The sequence below is a fragment of the Aquarana catesbeiana genome, linkage group LG10 (genome assembly GCF_042186555.1).
Source record: "Aquarana catesbeiana isolate 2022-GZ linkage group LG10, ASM4218655v1, whole genome shotgun sequence".
Classification (NCBI taxonomy): domain Eukaryota; kingdom Metazoa; phylum Chordata; class Amphibia; order Anura; family Ranidae; genus Aquarana; species Aquarana catesbeiana.
This window is the reverse complement of record NC_133333.1, coordinates 139,234,198-139,250,040: the sequence shown is the minus strand read 5'-3', so window position 1 is coordinate 139,250,040 and position 15,843 is coordinate 139,234,198. Positions and strand designations below refer to the sequence as shown.

At 42.0% G+C, this 15,843-nt stretch overlaps 1 protein-coding gene across 1 annotated transcript in view; it reads right to left on the bottom strand.

The window, feature by feature from the left end:
• Window positions 1–15,843, bottom strand: part of LOC141110923 (sulfotransferase 2B1-like) — a 157,011-nt gene that overhangs the window by 76,217 nt on the left and 64,951 nt on the right. The window lies entirely within an intron of this gene.

Here is a 15,843-nt window from a genome sequence, read left to right as displayed (position 1 = left end):
AAGGATATGCTACTATATCTGCAAAGCTACAGTAAATCCACACTGATATCCTTCATATAATGCACAGTTTCAAAAATGAAAGCAATAATCCAGGAGAGAGCGTCACTCATATAGAATCCAAAATGGGCAAATTTTCTACATCCTTTAACAATTTAGTTGATGTCCACTGCAAGAAAGAGGAAGAGATGGACTGAGTGAAAGCCAAAATGGCAAATTTGGAAGATCATTCTAGACAGAAAAATGTGAAAATTAGGGGTATCCTAGAAACAATCCAAACCGCAGCACTGAATGATTACTTTGTGCAACTCATGATGGCGTTTCTACCAGATACACCTCAAGCAGTAATAATTGATCATATTCATCGCCTGCCAAAACCAGCCCATCTTCCAGACACGGTACCACAAGAAACGATAGTCCGTATTCACTTCTTCCATGTGAAAGAGGAATTAATGAGAGCCACGAGGAATATGGCCTCATACCCGCAGTTGTATGCTGGCCTATATTTCTTTAATGACCTCTCTGAATACACCACGATGAGGAGGAAGAGCCCCTCCACGATCACCGAGCCCCTTCATAACCATCATATTACATACAAATGGGGTCAGCCAGTTAAAATAGTGGTCACCAGGAACAACAAAACATATAATATTCACACATTGGAAAAAGGCCTTTCACTGCTGAGTAGGGATGGGCGAGCGGTTCGGGCTGAGCATAAGTTCAGTACAAACATCGCCTGTTTGGGTGTTTGAGAAACACCCAAATTTTCTGTGTGCTCGGCGGGATGTTTCCCTGCACACAGTCAATAGGTTGTTAAGGAGCACCGCATCCTTAACAAAGGATTCATCAGCTGAATGAAAAAAAAAACATTGCCTAATTAACCGGCAATAGAATTTTTTTTTTTAAATGGCGCGGGGGTCCCCCCCAATCCATACCAGCCCTTGGGTCTGGTATGGATTTTAAGGGGAAATCAACACCAAAATTAAGAAAAATGGCATGGGGTCCCCCCCAAAATCCATACCAGATCCTGTCCCTTACCTATTTAAGAACAGTCAGACACAACCACAGCCCAGGGTTATTGGGAAGGAGCCCTTGACCCCATCAACAGGCGGACAAGGTGCTTTGGGGTGGGGGGACCAAGCTCCCCACACTCCAAAGCACACCCCTATGTTGCAGGCTTGTGGCCTGGTATGATCCGGGGGGGGGGGGGGGCGCTTGCTCCCCCCCCCTTTCCTGACCTGTCGGGCTGCATGCTCGGATAAGGGTCTGGTATAGAACTGGGGGCCCACATTGTTTTTTTTTTTAAAACATTTTTGTATTGCCGGTTATGGCTTGCAGCCGGGAAAATCAATTTAAATTTAATTTTTTTTATCTCAGTTTTGCTGCAGTAGGTTCTATACACGGTACAGATGCGCCACGTTACAGGCAGAGCATCGTTAAAATCATTGCTCCTGTAAAACCAATTCTTTTTAAAAAATGTCCCACAAGGCAGTACCCCATACCCTTTTTTATGGCCAATAACATGCATATAGCAGTGATATCTACAGAAGAGGTACCACATCCTGAAGTGCGTACCTAATGTATTAGTGATAGTTTTTATGGAAAGGTATACTCTCTTCACAAAACCCCATAAAAACAAAACAACAAAAAAATAAAAATAATAAAGAGTTAAGTGCACACAACCACATATAGATGATGAAAGGTATATCCTGAACCTATATATCAATTAGGTATGAATAGTATATGTAGGATAACAAAAGTAACTCAAAAGTGCAATATAATAGGTATACAAAATACCACAGTATACTGTGTGTATAACCCAACAAAAATTGTGTTCATCAGGGCAAAACCAGAGTGTGAAAACATAAGTCCATAAGTAAAGTGGGTATGTTTAAATACTGAAAGTCCATTAATAAATAATTGGGGTGATCTCAGTTAACCCCATGACAGTCTGAATACGAGCAGTCTTCATGTAGGGTAAATGGGAACAGTTGGAAGTGTCCTTGAATGTAGGTGGATTCCTCACTCATTAAGATGGTATCAACCCAAAGGAGTAAGCAAAAGAATGCCCTTACCAGACAAGGTGGACTCACAGGCCCTTGGCGGTGAGTCAAACGAGCTTGTACCGTCAAGCGGTGTGGTGCGGCAAGCCGTGTGGTGGTCCTGGACAGAGTCTCATCCGATGTTGTCAGATGGTATGTCTCTGGAGGTATATGTTGTGAATAGGATTTCGCGCAGACACATATAGTGAATAAAAATAAATATAAATAGATATTGGCTAATAAATCACATAAGTGGTATACAAATAAAGGCGATTTAAAAGTGTCCAATAGTGATATAAAGAGCAGGCTTCTGATTTTCAATTGGACAATATAGTGAAAGATCAGCTGGATGATAAACTTCCATATATAATCAGTGGTTAAATAAGTTCCTTCCCTTTATAAAAAGTCTCCCATTGCCCTTACCTTAAAGGGCTTAAGATAAAGCCTTAGTGTAGATACAGGTGGTTTTCTGGGAGTAGTTGGAAGGTGTCTCCTGGTTGTGATTACTGGTAAGTGGATATTTTAGCCGCTTCTGGTCCGGGCTCCAATCCAGCCGACCAAGGGAGAAAAAGGAACAAGAGGGCTTCCAATGGTGTAGTTCGTCTAAAAAGATGGTTTTATTATATCAAAAAAAAAAAAACTTTCCAAAACGGTGAATAAAAACATACACACTGTGGATACAGTGTGGGGCGGTGACAGACAAAGATGGCGGCGGAACGCCGTCACCTGGTGCAAAGCTTCCGGTTCACACTGACAGCACTTCTGGGTTAGAGCAGTGTGTAGTGTCGTATGCGATGGCTAACGGGATCCTACGCGTTGCATCACGTGACCTTGTGACTTCATCAGGGATCACGTGACGCAACGCGTAGGATCCCGTTAGCCATCGCATACGACACTACACACTGCTCTAACCCAGAAGTGCTGTCAGTGTGAACCGGAAGCTTTGCACTAGGTGACGGCGTTCCGCCGCCATCTTTGTCTGTCACCGCCCCACACTGTATCCACAGTGTGTATGTTTTTATTCACCGTTTTGGAAAGTTTTTTTTTTGATATAATAAAACCATCTTTTTAAACGAACTACACCATTGGAAGCCCTCTTGTTCCTTTTTCTCCCTTGCTCGGCTGGATTGGAGCCCGGACCAGAAGCGGCTAAAATATACACTTACCAGTAATCACAACCAGGGGACACCTTCCAACTACTCCCAGAAAACCACCTGTATCTACATTAAGGCTTTATCTTAAGCCCTTTAAGGTAAGGGCAATGGGAGACTTTTTATAAAGGGAAGGAACTTATTTAACCACTGATTATATATGGAAGTTTATCATCCAGCTGATCTTTCACTATATTGTCCAATTGAAAATCAGAAGCCTGCACTTTATATCACTATTGGACACTTTTAAATCACCTTTATTTGTATACCACTAATGTGATTTATTAGCCAATATCTATCTATCTATATTTATTTTTATTCACTATATGTGTCTGCGCGAAATCCTATTCACAACATATACTTTGATGGTGATTTGGTGAGCACTATTTGATTTTGCAGCATCACTTTCATGATTCTACACACTTGTGATTATTTAACACGTTGATTTAGTAGCGCAGAGGTCCTATCACACATTATTTATGTCTCTGGAGGTGCCAAACCGGAATCGGGTGCCTTCAATATTTAGCTTCGGTCATCAGGGAGCAATCGCTTCCTCAACGGCCAGTTATATGGATAAGCAAATAAAAAAAAAAAAAAAAAACAAAAGAAAAAACTTCCACATAGCGTGAATCCTTTTTTTTTTTTAAACGTAGTAGCGTTTTATTGGTATCAAAATTATTTTCCAAAGATTTTCAAAAATGGGCAGTAAAAACTCGGCTCAAAAAGGCAAGACAATATAAAATTCAGCGCAGTAAATGATGGTAGGGGTATAGACATAAGAACCCGACGCGTTTCGTTCTCAAAGACTTCTGCTGGGGTATGAATTAGCCCCCATCCACTGCGCTTTATATATTATGAACTCTAATCAAGTAAAACAGCTTATTAGCGCTATTGCACGGCATGACTTCCGGGTTTGGCGGCGTCACAGATGACTAACAGTCATGTGATGTTCCAGTGGCCAATCATATCCCCACAGAGCTGGTCAAGAACCAAGCCTCACTTCTGTTCTCCAATCAACAATGCGTCATTCCTATTCGCCTCTGTAGTCACATCCCGATCATGTGATCTGTTCTATATGGAGTGATGGAGGGCCGCTCGTAGCTTGCGTATCACAGGAGATAGGAAGTGGGGGCTCACCAGTCCGAGACCAAGAACGCAAATATTGCGGCGGTCCGGGATAGTAAAATCTTTTTGCATCTGAATATATGTGACCCGGTCAACTTAACGGAAGTCAAATCATTAAATAATTTCATGTTACATATTAATTTAAAAATGCATGTGGCAAAAATTATTAATCTACTCGCACAGAAGGCATACACAAATAGATCTTAATCTAACGCTCCTATATAACTGTAATTAGAGCATGCCAAAAAATAATAAACATAAAAAAAAAAATTAAATGGTTTGTAAAGACAGACCATAATAAACAACCCGTATAGAGTTATAATCATGAAATATATACAAGTATGAGCCATTCATGAAAAAAAAATTGGATATCAGAATGATATTCAATACAGCCCTTAATAAGAGTGGAAGGAGCGGGGATATATATATCTGTATCACAGCCAGAATCGATCAGACCACTCAACAAACAATCTTATAGATAAAGAAAAAAGTTATAGAAAAAAGTTATAATTGTATTGAGTAAGAAGGAGAAGTAGAAGAATATATAAATTGGAGATAAAAATGCAGAGAATAGCAAAAAAAGGGATTTTGTTTTTCCCTTATATGGTGATCTCAGTGACTGGTATTATACTACTGAATAAAAAATAATAAAATTGTTCAAAGAAGATATTTAACTCCTCGATGCTAGAATAGAATTTCAATAGGACCTCGCCAGAGGCTTAATAAAAGGCACTCCAGAGCCCCAATCAAAGTGGGATCAAAGGAGATCGCAGAGAAGAATAACATCAAATATAATAAAAATAAAGATAAAAGAAATCATAAATCTGTGTGATCCAAAAGAATCTCGGGCCGACCATGGGAGGGGTACCAATGCCTAAGATTGATTGATGAAAGCATTGATATCCCAATCAACGTTGAGTCCATACGGTACATAGCATTTTATGAGGTGTATCCAAAAAGTTTCTTGTTTAGACACTCCCCTCACATTCGGTTTCCCCCTCCAATGCGGAGCGAATTTATCTATGATTTGGAATTTTGTTCCAGATGGATTTTGATTGTGATGATGTAGATAGTAAATATATATATCCCCGCTCCTTCCACTCTTATTAAGGTCTGTATTGAATATCATTCTGATATCCAATTTTTTTTCATGAATGGCTCATACTTGTATATATTTCATGATTATAACTCTATACGGGTTGTTTATTATGGTCTGTCTTTACAAACCTTTTAATTTTTTTTTTATGTTTATTATTTTTTGGCATGCTCTAATTACAGTTATATAGGAGCGTTAGATTAAGATCTATTTGTGTATGCCTTCTGTGCGAGTAGATTAATCATTTTTGCCACATGCATTTTTAAATTAATATGTAACATGAAATTATTTAATGATTTGACTTCCGTTAAGTTGACCGGGTCACATATATTCAGATGCAAAAAGATTTTACTATCCTGGACCGCCGCAATATTTGCGTTCTTGGTCTCGGACTGGTGAGCCCCCACTTCCTATCTCCTGTGATACGCAAGCTATGAGCGGCCCTCCGTCACTCCATATAGAACAGATCACATGATCGGGATGTGACTACAGAGGCGAATAGGAATGACGCATTGTTGATTGGAGAACAGAAGTGAGGCTTGGTTCTTGACCAGCTCTGTGGGGATATGATTGGCCGCTGGAACATCACATGACTGTTGGTCATCTGTGACGCCGCCAAACCCGGAAGTCATGCCGTGCAATAGCGCTAATCAGCTGTTTTACTTGATTAGAGTTCATAATATATAAAGCGCAGTGGATGGGGGGCTAATTCATACCCCAGCAGAAGTCTTTGAGGACGAAACGCGTCGGGTTCTTATGTCTATACCCCTACCATCATTTACTGCGCTGAATTTTATATTGTCTTGCCTTTTTGAGCCAAGTTTTTACTGCCCATTTTTGAAAATCTTTGGAAAATAATTTTGATACCAATAAAACGCTACTACGTTTAAAAAAAAAAGGAAGTTTTTTTCTTTTGTTTTTTTAAATTTTTTATTTGCTTATCCATATAACTGGCCGTTGAGGAAGCGATTGCCCCTGATGACCGAAGCTAAATATTGAAGGTACCCGATTCTGGTTTGGCACCTCCAGAGACATACCATCTGACAACATCTGATGAGACTCTGTCCAGGACCACCACACGGCTTGCCGCACCACACCGCTTGACGGTACAAGCTCGTTTGACTCACCGCCAAGGGCCTGTGAGTCCACCTTGTCTGGTAAGGGCATTCTTTTGCTTACTCCTTTGGGTTGATACCATCTTAATGAGTGAGGAATCCACCTACATTCAAGGACACTTCCAACTGTTCCCATTTACCCTACATGAAGACTGCTCGTATTCAGACTGTCATGGGGTTAACTGAGATCACCCCAATTATTTATTAATGGACTTTCAGTATTTACACATACCCACTTTACTTATGGACTTATGTTTTCACACTCTGGTTTTGCCCTGATGAACACAATTTTTGTTGGGTTATACACACAGTATACTGTGGTATTTTGTATACCTATTATATTGCACTTTTGAGTTACTTTTGTTATCCTACATATACTATTCATACCTAATTGATATATAGGTTCAGGATATACCTTTCATCATCTATATGTGGTTGTGTGCACTTAACTCTTTATTGTTTTTATTTTTTTTGTTGTTTTGTTTTTATGGGGTTTTGTGAAGAGAGTATACCTTTCCATAAAAACTATCACTAACACATTAGGTACGCATGTCAGGATGTGGTACCTCTTCTCTAGATATCACTGCTATTTGATCAATAACACCTATTTTGTCACTTGTTAGCGCCACACTTTATTATTTTCATATACCTACAATAGTCAGATTGTTGTGTTGGCTGCTTCACTATACATATTGTTGATGAGTTGGCGCAATCTCTACACTTATATTTATAATAACATGCATATAAGCCTTCAAAATGGGGACTTTTGATTTTTCAAGCTCGGGTCCCATTGACTTTATTAGAGTTCGTGGCTTGGGTCTGAACTTACATGTTCAGGCGTTCTGCTGCAAAACAAACCAAACCGACTACTGCTGAGAAAGTGGAAAATACTACACCCTCCAGAACAACCAGCTAGTCGCACCCAAATCTGTCACCGGGCACAGCTCAACTGGGAAAATGTGGACCCTCCGGAGGAAATGTGCACATATGCCTCATATACTGGCAACATGCCTATCTACTCTGCCCTGGCTCACCCGTTGGAGCATGGATCTCATGCTAACTTACCCCAATTTATAAGTCACGATTAAATTCCGCTCTCTTTGTGCTACTTCATCTAAGTTGCACGTTTTTTTCTTTTCTCCTTTGATTTTTTACTTGTAATGTGTAACGGTACATCAAACATCCTCTGCTACCGTTACCTTGTTTCACTTCTTCAAAGTTTTTTTTAAAGGTGTTTATTTTAGTTTTACAACAAAAAAACAGAGACAGACTTACATTACAGGTGTGTAGGGTGCATATGACTCTATCAAGTCATGTACTAATTAGTGTACACTGAGCTGGCAGTCTGTGAAGGAACAGAAAGACCCCAACAACATTCATACATACACACATTTAAACCTACAACACATACGATCCCATATCAACAGTGGATTTTCAAGATCCCCTGATGTAGCGGAAGTTCCATACAAAGCAATCCCTGGTTATTGTGTTGGCAACCTTCAGATCACTGTTCCCGAGTTACATTGGTGGAGGACTCACGGAGTGAGTTGTGAGGAAAGGACATCCCCCCAGAAATCCTCATCCAGCCACGGTTGTCATATTTTGGAAAATTTCTTAGGGTATGCCCTACTTTTATATATCAATTTAAATTTGGGGAGGACGTTATGAACGTTATGAAAGAAGGCGTGGGCTGAAAGAGGGCCCACATCCTTCCAATGCAATAACATGGTTTTATGTGCATAAAATAACAGTATACATAAAGTCCTGGCGTTGTACGAGGAACATGATCATTAAGAATTCCTAAGAGTCCAACCCCTGGGGTATGAGGTATCAGTAGGTGAAGCTTGTGGTCAAAAAAAGCAAATGGATCCTTCCAGAAGGTCGAGAGTCCAGGACAGGTCCAAAACATGTGAAAAAAATCAGCAGCAATCATATCACATCTGGCACATGCAATAAACTGGCCCAATCCTAAACGAACCAGCCTGGCTGGTGTGTAATGCAGATGGTGTATGAACTTAAATTGGATCAGTAGGTCAGCAGTGCTGATTATATCCTGAAAACATATTTTGGTTGCCTCTTCCCAGTCCTCCTCAGGGAGCTCAGGCATTGACAGTAGCCATTTGCGATGAGAGTTCTGGAAAGGATCCGCCCCAACCAACTGGAGGCGACCATAAAAGGTCGTCACCAACTTGGCAATTTCCAAAAACGACAAAAAGTCCTCAATAGACGATTCCATGAGCTCAATGGCCAGTGACCCAAATTGTGCCCGAATGGCATGTCTTAGTAAAAGATATTTAAAAAAGAATTTATTGTCCAGACCGTATTTAAGTCTGAGTGGGTCAAAGGGTAGTAAGCTATTATCCTCAACTATATGGGAGAGATGAGTAATTCCAAATCGACCCCACCATGTCGAGTCCGGGAGACCAAAGAGCTCAGGGAGGTTAGGATTCTGCCACAATGGGGTCTTTGGAGAGATACCCAAAGAGGACTGTGTCAGAATATTTCCCCCCTCCCTCCAAGCCATGAAACTGACATCAACAGGAGAGAATCTGGAGCCCCCTGGATCTCCTTGACCTATGTAGTTCGTCCCTGAGAGCGGTAGAAGGTCCAAAGAGGGTCGTTAAGAGCACTATGGAGGGAGTTTGGGGGTTAGAGTGTAACCAAGCATGGACGTAGGTCAGTTGGGAAGCAAGAAAGTAGTTCCTTAAGTTTGGGTAGGCCAGGCCTCCCACGTCCTTAGCCACCTGTAATGAGGACCTGGCTATACGAGGCTGGCGGCCATTCCAGAAACGAAGAAAGGGTGGAGTCTACTTTTGCAAAAAAAATTTAGGGAGGAAAACTGGGGCAGCTCTAAAACAATATAGAAATTTTGGTAAGAAAATAATTTTAAATATATTTATGCGGCCAATTAGATTAAGGGGCAGTGACGACCAGGTATGAAACCTTTCCATCATCTGTTTGACTATAGGAGTGATGTTGAGTTCTTCGTATTTAGAGAGATCGCCATGTATTTGGATACCTAGGTATTTGAAGGAGAACGTTAATTGGAGTCGTGACCCCTGTAGATATTCAATAGGAAAAGGAGAGCCTATGGGAAAGGCCTGAGATTTTTTCCAACCCACCCGAAGCCCCAAAACCGCACCAAATTCCTCCACTACCTGCAACAGTTTAGTAAATGAGCTCTCTCTACCATCCAAGTACATAAGGGCATCGTCCGCGTAGAGAGATCTTCTTTTCTATTGGACCAGAGTGGATGCCCCCTATCTCTGACGTTTGCCGCACCGCCAGGGCCAAAGGCCAGTGCAAACAGAAGTGGAGAGAAAGGGCACCCCTGCCTTGTACCCCTCTGCAAGGAAAATGACCCAGAAATAGCTTTGTTGGTGTGGACTCTCGCCCTCGGGTCAGCATATAATAGTCAAACCCACTGGACAAAGTGTCAACCAAAACCCATCCGTGCCATAGCTTACATAGTTACATAGTAAGTGAGGTTGAAAAAAGACACAAGTCCATCAAGTCTAATCTATGTGTGATTATGTGTCAGTATTACATTGTATATCCCTGTATGTTGCGGTCATTCAGGTGCTTATCTAATAGTTTCTTGAAGCTATCGATGCTCCCCGCTGAGACCACCGCCTGTGGAAGGGAATTCCACATCCTTGCCGCTCTTACAGTAAAGAACCCTCTACGTAGTTTAAGGTTAAACCTCTTTTCTTCTAATTTTAATGAGTGGCCACGAGTCTTGTTAAACTCTCTTCTGCAAAAAAGTCTTATTTCTATTGTGGGGTCACCAGTACGGTATTTGTATATTGAAATCATATCCCCTCTCAAGGGTTTCTTCTCCAGAGAGAATACGTTCAGTGCTCGCAACCATTCCTCATAACTAAGATCCTCCAGACCCTTTATTAGCTGTGTTGCCCTTCTTTGTACTCACTCCATTTCCAGTACATCCTTCCTGAGGATTGGTGCCCAGAACTGGACAGCATAATCTAGGTGCGGCCGGACCAGAGTCTTGTAGAGTGGGAGAATTATCGTTTTATCTCTGGAGTTGATCCCCTTTTTAATGCATGCCACAATTCAGTTTGCTTTGTTAGTAGCAGCTTGGCATTGCATGCCATTGCTGAGCCTATCCTCTACTGGGACCCCCAGGTCCTTTTCCATCCTAGATTCCCCCAGGGTTTCTTCCCCCAGTGTATAGATTGCATTCATATTTTTGCCACCCAAATGCAGTATTTTACATTTTTCTACATTGAACCTCATTTGCCATGTAGTTGCCCACCCCATTAATTTGTTCAGATCTTTTTGCAAGGTTTCCACATCCTGCGGAGAAGTTATTGCCCTGCTTAGCTTAGCATCGTCTGCAAATACAGAGATTGAACTGTTTATCCCATCCTCCAGGTCGTTTATGAACAAATGAAATAGGATTGGTCCCAGCACAGAACCCTGGGGAACCCCACTACCCACCCCTGACCATTCCAAGTACTCCCCATTTATCTCCACCTCTGAACTCGCCCTTGTAGCCAATTTTCAATCCATGTACTCACCCTGTGGTCCATGCCAAAGGACCTTATTTTGTACAGTAAACGTTTATGGGGAACTGTGTCAAATGCTTTTGCAAAATCCAGATACACCACGTCTACGGGCCTTCATTTATCTAGATGGCAACTCACCTCCTCATAGAAGGTTAGTAGATTGGTTTGGCTCATTCTTTATGGGGCCAATATGGTCTGTCCTCCCTTTTTTACTGTTTACATTCTTAAAGCAGGATTCCGGCCAGAAATTTTTTTTTTTTAAAGTGTTTGTAGCTGCTGACTTTAAATAAGTACACTTACCTGTCCTGGGTGCCCGCGATGTTGGCCGCCCGAGGCCGAACCGTCTCTCGGGTCCCGGCACCGCCATCCTAACTAAGGGAAACAGGCAGTGGAGCCTTGCAGCTTCACTGCCAGTTTCCTACTGCGCACGCGCGAGCGGCACGGTGCTCTGTGAATGGCCCCGTGGTTTTCTGGGAACACACACAGTTCCCAGAAGGCAACAGGGCCGCCCACCGAGGAGCAGGACACGCCACGGAATAGGAAGAGGCAGATTAGGAAGACTGCCTAGCAACAAGGGTTCAGGTAAGTTTACATTTTTTATTTTTCAAATGTTTTTTTCTTTTTAATTTTTAAAAGATTTTTCATGCTATTTTTTATTTTAGGGTGGCTCTCCACTTTAGAGAATTTCTTGGGATTTTTTTTGCTCTCCTTCGCTATGTGTCTTTCATGTTGTATCTTAGCTGTCCTAATTGCACCCTTACATTTCTTGTTGCATTCTTTATAAAGTCTGAATGCTGATGATGATCCCTCAACCTTGTATTTTTTGAAGGCCTTCTCCTTTGCTTTTATATGCATTTTTACATTGGACTTAAGCCATCCAGGACTTTTGTTCACTCTTTTAAATTTATTACCCAATGGGATGCATTGGCTAATGCCCTTATTTAATATGCTCTTTAAGCAAACCCATCCCCCCTCCGTGTTCTTTGTTCCTAATATTTTATCCCAATTTATGCCTTTTAGCAAGGTTTGTAGGTTAGGGAAGTTGGCTCTTTTGAAATTCAGTGTCTTTGTATTCCCTTTATGTTTCCTATTTGTGTGCTTTATACTGAAACAAATTGACCTGTGATCGCTTTTACTTAACCTCCCTGGCGGTATGATTATTTCAGATTTTAGGTGCTGAAAGCTGTACCATTATTTTTGCATGGAAATGTGGCGTTTTATATTGTAGGCCTGTAATTCTTAGGAAAAACTCACTGAAATCTGTCCAAACAAGAGTCTAGTAGAATCCTGGGTATGATAAAGTTTGAAACACAAAATCATAAATTATAATATAATAAATAACTATAAATAATAACAAATAATAATATAATAGTAATAATACTTTTTATTCAATAAATTTTAGTAAATAATATAAATCAAAAACACTGACATTTTTTTTGGCCAAACAAGAGTGCAATATTAGTAGTCATATTGCTTTTAGTAAACGTCTCGGGTATGGTAAATTTTAAAACAGGGTACAGCGCAAAGTCCGACGTCACAGTCAGGACAGTAGAACCGGGTTTCTTTTCTGACTTTCCTTCCCGTGTCGTCACGTTTAGAGCAGCAAACCACACACATCCTTGTGGGTGCAGCCTTCTTTTCCGTTGGTGGAATGTGGTCCATAAAGTGTCGACCTGTCAGACGTTCCGGGTTCACAACGCCAGCAGCACGACGTCCAGATCAATTTACAGTGGTTGGTGTTTGGTGCTTCAGAAATATGAGTTCTGCAACTTTCCAAACGAAGTCTGCATGAATCACAGGCCTGTCACTCTTTTTTTTTAGAAGAATGAAAGCGTTCCACAGGCACTGTTCAAGAAGATGCCTGAAGATTTTTTTATAATATTTTTTTTGTTGCTTTCTCATAGCAGGGTAAAAAGTCATGGCCTGGTCAGCTCTGTCAACACCTCCCATTGTGTTGTTGTAGTCCATTACGAGTTGAGGTTTCATAACATCTTTTCCAACTTTTGTACGTACCATGACAGTAGAGGTGTTGTGAATGGTACTCATTAGGCACACATCTTTTTTATCTCGCCATCTTAGTGCCATAATTTTGCCTTTTTGCCAGGCAACTATTTCTCCTGCAGTGAGCTTTTTTTTGGCAAAGGTTGGCGGCATGTCACGCCGGTTAGCTCTAACAGTCCCGTATGCATCCGTCTTGTATTGTAGAAGGAACTCCTAGAGTTCTGGAGAAGTATAAAAATTATCTGTGGTTACACAGTACCCCTGATTCAACAATGGCTCAATCAAAGTGAGAACAGAAGCGGTTGCCATTCCATATTGACTGAATCTGTCGTTGAATTTGGTCCCTTTCCCGGTGTAAAGGACCGAATTCCATATATAACCAGTGCTGGCTTCACAGAGCATGAATGATTTTATGCCGAATCGTGCTCTCTTAGACGCGATGTACTGTATCCAGCTAAGTCTTCCTTTGTAGGCCATAAGACTTTCGTCGATACTGACGTCTCTGTCTGGTATATAGGTCTGCTGGAAATTTTTCTGAATAATTTGATATAAGTCCCAAATTTTTTTCAGTTTTGGAGCTGGATGAGAAGTCTCATCAAATTCGTCATTATTTTGAAAATGCAGATATTTCATTATGAGTGAAAATTTGTATTCCGACATTATGGTGCCAAAAAAAGGAGTGGCTAATATTTTGTTGGTTGTCCAGTACCACTTTTGCAGGGGTTTCCCCACCACTCCCTGGAGAATAATTAGGCCCAGAAACTTCCAGATGTCCTCCTTGGTCACTGGTTCCCATTTTCTGCTCCTTGAAAACCTCTGCGGTATAGCAGCTTGTTGTTCCTGGTACCGATTGGTCTCTGTAACAATTATTTCTATGACTTCATCAGTCAAAAAGAGTTGGAGGTATCCCAAGGGGCTGTCATCTTCAACCTCCACTTTTATACCAGGCGCTCCGGTAAACGGGAATCTTGGGGGTGCTGTGTGCTCTGTACCGCAATCAATCGAGCACCAAGTCCGCACATCGCTGGGCAAAGTCGCAGGATCATCGCTGAAATCGCTTTCCGTGCCTGATGACGAACTTCCCCATGATTCGCTATCACTCACATCTGCAAGCGATTCTGTCTCGCTGTCGCTGTTTTCCAGCAGGTCATATGTCGCTTTTGAGGTTGAAGCGCGCTTTTTGGATGCCATGGTCGCTCTGCAGTTTCCAGACACAAAGTACAGTAAAACTGCAGGCAGGGGCACTGGACAAAGCACTGGGGGGCAATCTGAGGTCAATTTTTTTATATTTAGTAATGTAATCCAATAGGATTACAATGTATCAGTGTGTTTGTGTTATATACATTTGAATTTGCCACCAGTTCCACCCCCTGCGTCGCTACGCTCGCAGGGAACGGAAGCCAGGGCACACAGTGGATCGGGCGGAAGATCCGGCCGCCGAACACAGCGGGAGAACATTGCGGGATCCCGGAGACAAGGTGAGTCGCGTCTTCCAGGATCCAGCGATGCGATCCCGAGTCTGGCTCGGGGTTACCGCTTTTGGTACTAAAATCTCACCCCGAGCCAGACTCGGGAATACCGCCAGGGGGGTTAAATTGCCCCGTATTTCCACATCCGTGATCAGGTCTGTATTGTTGGTAATCAGTAGATCCAATAATGCTTTATTTCTAGTTGGTGCGTCTACCATCTGACCCATAAAATTGTCTTGCAAGACATTAAGGAACTGGCGAGCCTTAAATGAATGCACGGTTCCCTCCGCCCAGTCTATGTCTGGATAATTGAAATCCCCCATTATAATAACACTTCCAATCCTTGCTGCTAATCCAAATTGTGATAGGAGATCTGTCTCCACTTCCTCCCTCAGGTTAGGGGGCCTATAGCATACTCCCAGTATTATTTTCCCCTTAGCTTCATCCCTTTGGAGCTCTACCCATAAGGATTCCACCTCCTCCCTAGCTCCCTCAGTGATGTCATCTCTCGCATTCACTTGTACATTATTCTTGATATATAGGCATACCCCTCCCCCTTTTTTACCCTCTCTATCCTTGCGGTTAAGGGTATACCATTGAATGTTTGCCAGCCAATCATGAGAGCTGTTGAAACTCCCACAAAATCCAAATCCTCCTCGTACAACAGTATCTCTAGTTCACCCATCTTGTCCGCCATGCTCCTGGCATTGGTGAACATGCCACATAGTTTAGACCGTTTGCATATTGTCCTCGTATTGGGTGTTCTGAGATTGCAACTAAGACTTGCTACTATACTTACCTTGGGTTTTTGTGCTTTAGTGCCCCCAATACTACCCTCTGGAATATGTTCCGCGATGACTATCTCTACCTCTGGACCCTCCCCCCATCACCTAGTTTAAAAACCCCTCTAACTTTTTGGCCATCTTCATTCCCAGCTGATTTGCACCCTCCTTCATTTAGGTGCAGTTCGTCCCTTCTATAGTACTGGTTATCGACTGAGAAGTCGGCCCAGTCCTCCAGGAACCCAAACCCCTCCTTAATACACCAGCTCTTCAGCCACTTGTTTACTTCCCTAATCTCCCTCTGCCTTTCTGGTGTGGATCGATGTACTGGTAGTGCAAATTGTGGACAAGGAAAAATTACTCCTGCGCTTGTGAGGGTCTGTTTGGGTTTGAGAAAAGTAGTATTGTGAAATTATAGCAAAGCTGAAAGAGATGGTGTTGCATGTCCCGCTGTCCAGAAAATGACCCCGGGGTGGTCAGGTAAGGCTATATGGAGAGTGATGGATGAAGGGCGCGTGATCAGTTGCTCACATAAA